Source organism: Mustela erminea, chromosome 7, assembly GCF_009829155.1.
Source record: "Mustela erminea isolate mMusErm1 chromosome 7, mMusErm1.Pri, whole genome shotgun sequence".
In the NCBI taxonomy this organism is placed as follows: Eukaryota; Metazoa; Chordata; class Mammalia; order Carnivora; family Mustelidae; genus Mustela; species Mustela erminea.
In genome coordinates this window covers 15,714,861-15,722,720 of record NC_045620.1, presented here as the reverse complement: position 1 = coordinate 15,722,720, position 7,860 = coordinate 15,714,861, and the positions used below count along the sequence as shown (strand labels likewise).

General features: G+C 46.3%; 1 long non-coding RNA gene across 1 annotated transcript; it reads left to right on the top strand.

Moving 5' to 3' along the window:
* Positions 1 to 43: 43 nt before the first annotated feature.
* On the top strand, positions 44 to 1,418 carry LOC116594936. Its single transcript, XR_004287467.1, has 2 exons — positions 44 to 703; positions 806 to 1,418. It is a non-coding gene; the product is annotated as an uncharacterized LOC116594936 (long non-coding RNA).
* Positions 1,419 to 7,860: the final 6,442 nt, after the last annotated feature.

Sequence of the window (7,860 nt, the reverse complement as noted above, 5' to 3'; positions counted from 1 at the left end):
CTGTTCTTGACACGACTTCTCGATCTTCAGCCCATAAGTTCCCGGTCAGGGAGCAAGGCTTCCTATCCCTTTCAAGGGTCCCTCTAGCTGGACTAAGAATCAGATTGACCTGAGACAGATTAACAGGAAAAAATCAAATTTAATAGTGTACGCGCAGGGAATCTACACAGACAGGCAAAATGAGGTCTGTGTGCCATCCTGAACTAAAGCAAAGAGGGTCAGAGCCTGGGACTTAAGAGGAGAGGTATGTACTTCGTGGTGGGAAGAAAAGAGCATGTTGGTAATTAGATGTCTGTCCTGCCGTGCAGATGGGTAACTCACATAAACTTTATCTCTGCTGTTAACTCCCATTCTGGGAGAGACCCCCGGTTTAGATTCTTCTGTAGAGTTAAGGGAGGGGCAAAAGTTTCTCTTAACCCCATAGGGTCTCCATCGCCTTTAGCTCATAATAATCTTCATGTCAAAATGGCCAGATTGGGGCGCCGTGTTTGCGACCCCTGGCCCCACCGCCGCACCTCTGTGTCCCCTGTCCTTCTGCTTATCTCCACGTGGATGTCCCACAACACCTGCTGAAATGAGATGTGTTCAGCATCTACCGGCCATGTTTCCCCTAAGCCTAGTCTTCTGGCCTTTCCTGATCCCTTTCCGTGTTACCAGATCAAACCGGATCTGACTGACCACCTCCCATCCATCTGGACCCCAGGTAATTTAATACCCCTTGTACTTTGGAAGTATTTTTAATGTGTTATTATATTATTTTTGTAATAAAAGCTAGTTTTAACAAAAGAAAAATGTACCTCTGTAGAAAATGTGGAAAATATCAAGAAGAAAAGTTTATGTTCAGCTCCAGCACTTGGCGATGACCATGGCGAGCATTTTGTCACAGTGCCACAGAGTGCCTAAGAGCCAGACTGGCTCTGTTAGCGATCAAGCCTCCCACCTGCCTCGGTGTGCAGCCCTGGACGTGCTGCCCGAGCCCCTGGGCCTCAGCGTGCTCCTCTGAGAAAGGGGGGTAATGCAAGTACCCACCTCAGAGGGCTTGGAGAGTGTTGCGTGAATAATGGGATGAGACCCTGCCTGGCTCCCAGCATCCAGTATGTTGTAGCTGCTATTGTTCTTATTATAAATGTATATATGTTAATTACTGATAAAGTGTGTTTACAGATTAATATTCTGCTTCTTTCCATTAACTATTGTAAACATTTTCTAGGTCACAAAATATTCCTCAAAAATGTGATTTTAATGACTGTATAATAGTCAATTACTTAAATATATTCATGATTTCTTCTGTAGGTGACTTTTCCTCTATTTTTTGACAGTTGGGATAGGTACGTTTCTCTGATAACTCTGAGCCGAAAATGTTTATTTATGTGTATATGTACAATTAAAGTGTGTGTATTTGTAAGTGTCTATATCTACATCTGACTATGAGTCTGATGGTTTCCTTAGAATAGGATTTTACACCTGAAGAAGGGATGAGCTGTTTAAAGTTTCCAGTAGATGAGAAATTGCGTAAAGGCAAGGTTATCAAGCACACACGCTTGGGCCACCGCACCACCGTCTCCAGCAGCAAGATGAGCTTGTTTATCTGCCATCGCTGACAAGGTCGCCTTTACCACATTTCACTGGGCTGGTAGGAGGCAGAACCTTGCCCTGCGTGCTTCTGTATATATTACTTTGTATAATGTCAGTAAGTTAAGTGAGTGCTCCCCTAAGCCCGGACAGACATACTAACTTGCTTCCTGCCCAGTCCGCTTTCCTGTGGGTAGAAATAAAATCCACGGTGCTGGAAATACACCCCATTGGGTTTTCTTGTTTCCCTAATTAGCATTTGGCACCTCTCCCTGGTGACAGAACAGGTTCCAGAGCCCAGTAAAAGGTTTGATGGGAACCTGGCTCAGTTAAGGTACTAGCTTAGTTGGACGGACCCATTTTCTGAACTCTTGTGTGGCCTTCTCAACCTATAGCAGCATACTGCAAATCTCTCACGATATTTCAGGTTTGGATTTTCCATTCAGTGTCTTCTCTCTTGTACTGACCCCAGGACTCTAACCCCACAGGAAGAGAGCTAGAGTTTTATTTTGCCAAAATAAAACCAACAAACATTTTCAAGTGTTTTCTATTTTACGAAATGCGTTTGCAAACGTGATTCCTTTGAACCTCAAAACAGTCCTGGGAGTTAGGTACATTTACCTCCATTTAACAGATGAGGCCCAGAGAGGAGAAGCCAGTGGTTGAGCTGGTGAGTCATAGGGTTGGTTGGCTGGTTGGCCTCTGATGCTGCCTTGGGATTTTCGACATGCAGGGCAAGACTTTAAGCTGGGTTTCCTTGCTCCGGGTGAGAGCAGGCAGGACTCCAACCATGGTCCCTCCCTTTTTCTTCTGGTTTCCTTTTCTACTTTTGATTTTTATCTTTATTATTTTGCAACATCCGTGTTATAAAATGATACAAGTGATTCTGAAATATTTAGAGATGGAAAATCCCAGATGTTCCCCCGTACCTCCTCCGTCCTACTCTACAGAAGGATAGCCACAGTTTGTGGTTTAGTGCACTTTCTTCCAGGCTTTAAAAACATGTATCCAGGGGTGCCCGGGGGGCTCAGTGGGTTGGACCTCTGCCTTTGGCTCGGGTCGTGGTCTTGGGGTCCTGGGATCGAGCCCTGCATCGGGCTCTGTGCTCAGCGGGGAGTCTACTTCCCCCTCTCTCGCTGCCTGCCTCTCTGCCTACTTGTGATCTCTGTCTGTCAAATAAATAAAATCTTTTTAAAAAACCACATATCCATATGTATTCTGATGCAGGTATTTTTCTACACACACACACACACATGCACACACACACACTTACTCATACAATTTTGTTCTTTACATTTTACAAAAATGTTCTCTACACTCTCCTGCACCTTGCTTTTTCCCCCCATAAAAATATTTTTTAAGATTATTCATTTATTAGAGAGAGCAAGAACGGGGGCGGAGCAGGGAGAGAGGGACAGGCAGCTCCCTGCTAGGCAGGGAGCCTGACAGGACTCGATCCCGGGACCCTGAGATCATGACCTGAGGCAGATGCCCAACTGACTGAGCCCCCCAGGTCTCCCCACAAAGCCCCCAATAACAATTTTGTCTTGAAGACCTGTCTATATCAGGCCTAATTCAGTTGTATGTCTGGACATGTTGCAGCCAGATAGATAGATACTTAACCAATTTCCTACCAATGTTATTCATATTATTACCAGTCTTTAAAATATTACCAAGAGTGCTGCATTAACCATGAGTGCCATTATCCATTATTATCATTAGTGCTTATTGAACAAGTTTGTACTCCTGTAAACTCTACATTTGTGTCCTTGTGACACAAAATTCTTTTTAAAAGATTTATTTATCTGGTAGAAGAGAGAATGCGCAGGAAGAGGGGCAGAGGAAGAGGGAGATGCAGCCTCCCTGCTAAGCAGGGAGCCCGACAATGTAGGGCCCGATCCTGGGACCCCGAGATCATGGCCTGAGCCCAAGGCAGGTGCTTAACTGAGCCACTCAGGTGCTCTGTGACACAAATTTTAATATCTGATAAGTATGCTAAACTGCCAGATTCCACTCCCACCAGTGGTGTTTGGGTTGTCCGTTTGCCTACAGTGGTTCTTGGCAAAGGGTCATTTTGCACCTCCCCCCACCCTAGCCATTTGACAATGACTGGAGATACTCTTGGTTGTCACAGCCCAGGAGGTAGCGCTGGAGATGTTGGGGTGCGGGGTGGGGGGCAGGTAGAGGCTAGGGTTTCTGCTAAAGGTCGTAGTGTAGCACAGGAGAGCCGCCACCACAAAGAAAATTATGTCTGGAGTGCTGAGGTTCAAAAACCCTGGCCTACACCCTTGCCAGTGCTGGAGATGGCCATTTTTTTAAGCTTGCCTATCTGGTAGTTTAAAAAATGATACCTTCTTTTATTTTGTATCTGTTTAGGAAAATGGAATTATATTTACTTCTTACATTATGTGTTATTTGAATTTGTTATGATTAATGTGTAGTATTTTTATAATTTTCTTGCAAAGCCACTGAAGATTTTTTTTTTTTTAAATCAACACCTCTTTGATTATTACTATGCAGTCTGTTCTTAAGATTTAGTCGTATAAGTGCCTGTTTTGTCTTTTCCCTGGTAAGGTGTAGAAAGAACTCCTCAGGGTGGCCCTTGAGAACCTTTCAGTGCTTCAGGTTAAAGTCTCTCATCCTCTGGCCTTCAGAATTTCCCTGCTGCACTTCCAAAACACCTTTTCCCAGGGGACACCCAAACCCAGGAACCGCCTCCGAGAATCATCTTAGCCCAGAGGTACTCTTTATCACAGACCAGGGCCCCATAATGAAATGTATTCTGTAGTTGACCTTAGGACACCCGAAATATCCACCGTGGTCCCATCTGCCCCAGATGCCAGAAAAAAAAAAAAAGAAAGAAAAAAAAAATCCTTATGCTCATTTCTCAGCTATGAAACCTGAGATAATTCACCCTGTGAATTTTGTAGCCTGTCACAGCTGAGTCCGGTCCCTGGTGCTTCTGCAGAGCCTGAATCCACTGCCATAGCTTCTGGGGCAGTGTGAAAGCTTTCACATTCCCTCTGCTGGATCCTGTCAAAAGGGAAAGGAGTGGATCCTGGTCCTAAACCCTGCTCAGCATAGCAAGGACTCCTGGAGAAGTGGCCTACACCTTGTACTTGGCTCAGAAAAGCCAGAACCAGACTGGAGGAAGCGTCCATGGAGAACTTCTCAGCGATCCTGGATGCTCCCAAGAAAATATCCCATGTGGCAGAAATGGCACAGACTTGCCTGCAGCCTTTGCAGATCACCCAACAGCAGACTTTCTTTTCTTTTCTTTTTTTAAGATTTTATTTGTTTATTTTACAGAGAGAAAGATCACAAGCAGACAGGCAGGCAGAGAGAGAGAGGGAGAAGCAGGCTCCCTGCTGAGCAGAGAGCTCGATGCGGGGCTCGATCCCGGGACCCTGAGATCATGACCCGAGCCGAAGGCAGAGGTTCAACCCACTGAGCCACCCCGGTGCCCCTAACAGCAGACTTTCAAAGTGGCCCTGGTGCCAGGGACAGGCTTCCACCAGAAGTTCTGTACATTTGATCTGTAGCCTGTTGTGGTTTTCCAGTAAGCAGCGGCATATGTGCCGGGTGCCTGGTCTGATGGCTCTCTCCATTCTGGAGTCTACCGAAATCCTGCCTGAGAAATGAAATAGCCAACCCATGAGGCCGTGAATGCCTGAGACAGCCCTGCATTGCTGACCTAGTGAGAGAAAGCAGTAAGAGGTTCACAGTGGGAAGGACAGGGAGTGATGTACAAGAAAGAACACCTGGGGCACCTGGGTGGCTCAGTCGGTTGGTCAGGTATCTGAGTTCTGGTCAGGTGATGATCCCAGCGTCCTGGCGCTGATCCCTGAGCGGGGCTTCCTGCACAATGGGGAGTCTGCTTCTCCCTCAGCCCCTCCTCCTGCGCATGTTCTGTCTCTCTCAAATAAATAATTAAAATCTTTAAAAAGGAAAATTAAAAAAAAAAGAAAGAACACCCACTTGCAAGGCAGGACCTGAGTTCTGCTCTTGCCTCATCCATCCTGGGACAGATAAGTCACTTTATTTCTCTGGGTCTCAGCTTCCTTTTTAGGTAGTTATTGGAAGCATTTACTCTGTTTTTCCATATGCAGTTTTCTCAAATAATAACATCACCAACTAGGTAAAGCTGGCTACAATAAGAGATCTAAAATAGAGTTTAAGGAGCACCTGGGTGGCCCAGTGGGTTAAAGCCTCTGCCTTTAGCTCAGGTCATGATCCCAGGGTCCTGGGACTGATCCCTGAGTGGGGCTTTCTGCTCAGTGCAGAGCCTGCTTCCCCCCCCCCCCCCGCCCCCCGCCTGCCTCTCCCTACTAATGATCTCTGTCTGTCAAATAAATAAATAAAAATCTTTTAAAAAATAAAATAGAGTTTAAAACCAATCCAATGCCTGCAGGTCAGTTTTTCTTGTTCAAAAGTAATAGATGTTCAGAACAGAAAAAAGGTCACACCAAGCACAATTTAGATCATGGAGAACATCACCTGGAGACCATGATGTTGGCATCTTGTTGGGATCCTTCCAGATAAGACATTCCTAACTCGCTCGATTAGTGGGTGGGCTTTGCGGAGGAGAGTCCCTGAATGATTTAATGACCATCCTCCTTCATGGGCCATTTAGGATCTAGGAGTTGTTTTTCCATCGCCAAGAATGTCAGGCAGATAAAGCTGGATGAAAAAGAATTAGCACTTAATGAGAAAGCAAGCAGAAAAATGGACAATTTGAACACCTGACAAAGATGCTTTAAAGGGCACGAAGGGATGCCAGATTATCCCACCGCGTTCCAAAGTTGCCAATGAGAGACAAATAGATTAATGTTCATGTTCAGCCATTTGCGTTTAAGTTAACAAGTATTTACTGGACAGATGCTGTTGTATCTGTGCCAGGTGCTGAGGACTCTGCAGGCAGCCCAGCCGCTGACCTCACGGCTTTCAAACTAGTGGAGACCAACATGGAAATGATTTCACACACCAACAGTCATCTATGTTTAAGCAAACTGTCTTCATGCGTGATTGGTGCATTAGAACCCTGAATCATCTCCCTCCCCGGGCTCTTCTTGACTCCGCCTCCCCCACCTTCTGGGTCTCAGCTCAATCCAGATATTGCCTCTGAGTGCCCCTGCATGAAGGCCATTCTGTCCTCTTTGGGGAACAGGAAGCTTACGACCCTCGATTTGGCCCCTGCTTCTCTGAAAATTTCCCTATGTTGAACTGCAACCCTCTTCCCTGTAGCTTCCTCTGATTGGCCCCAGAACCTCACAAAACAGGTCTGCTTTATTCTCCAACCTGCAGATCTAAAGAGCTTTAGATCTTCAGGTGGAGCACCCAATCCCATAGTCTGCCCCCAAGACAGTACCCAGCATCTGTGACGTCCTTCCCTGGCAGAAAGGGCCTGCGAGTTCCCTGTTGATTCATCAGACCATGCGCATGCCCAGACCAAACAAAGTGTCCATGAACAGATGGTCACGGCGGGGGCAGTGAGGCCCAGACCTTTGAGGACAGATTATGCTAGTGACACTAGAAAACCTCCTGCAAGCTTCGGGAGGGTAGATGGGGGTGGAGAGAAGGCGAGCCAGCACTGATTGGAGGACCTAATCGGCTGTCCTTCCAAAAAAGAGCCTGTGTGCCTAGAGTGGGCGCCTATCTCCCGGGGATTTTAATTCAGCAGGTCTAGGGGAGAACCCGAGATTCTGCTTATAAGCTTCCAGAGATGTGCTGATACTTCAGAGGCCACTTTGAGTAGCAGAGCCCTAGGGCAATGGTATCAGAATACCCTGGAGGAGCTTTAAAAATATGGAAAGTTGGGCTTACCCCAAACCTAGTCATCAGTCTTCTGGTCCATTTATTGAGAAGGTCTCATCCTAGACTGTGCATTAGACTCACTTGAAGAGTTTTTAAAGTGCTGACTCTCAATTATTGATCTCTCTCTCTCTCTCACTGCTTTAGTTTGAACAACTTACCAGCCTAATTTGGTGTGGGAGCAGAGGGTCCCAGCCCTGGCTGCACATTAGAGTCACGTGGGAGTATATAAAATGTCAGCATCAGGACCCCTCCCAGCAGGCCCACTGAATCAGAAATCTGGGGGTGAGGTCCAAGAGATCAGCATTTCACAAAGCTCCCCAGATGATACAGCCCCTGGTGCAGAGTCCGAGAGAAGAATCCTCTGGGGTTCTGGATGAAAATACAGGTCACCACACTCTCCCCCAAACATTCTGGGACTGTTATGTTTAACAAGTACCATGGCTGATTCTTAGGAAACAGCAAGGTTGGGAAACA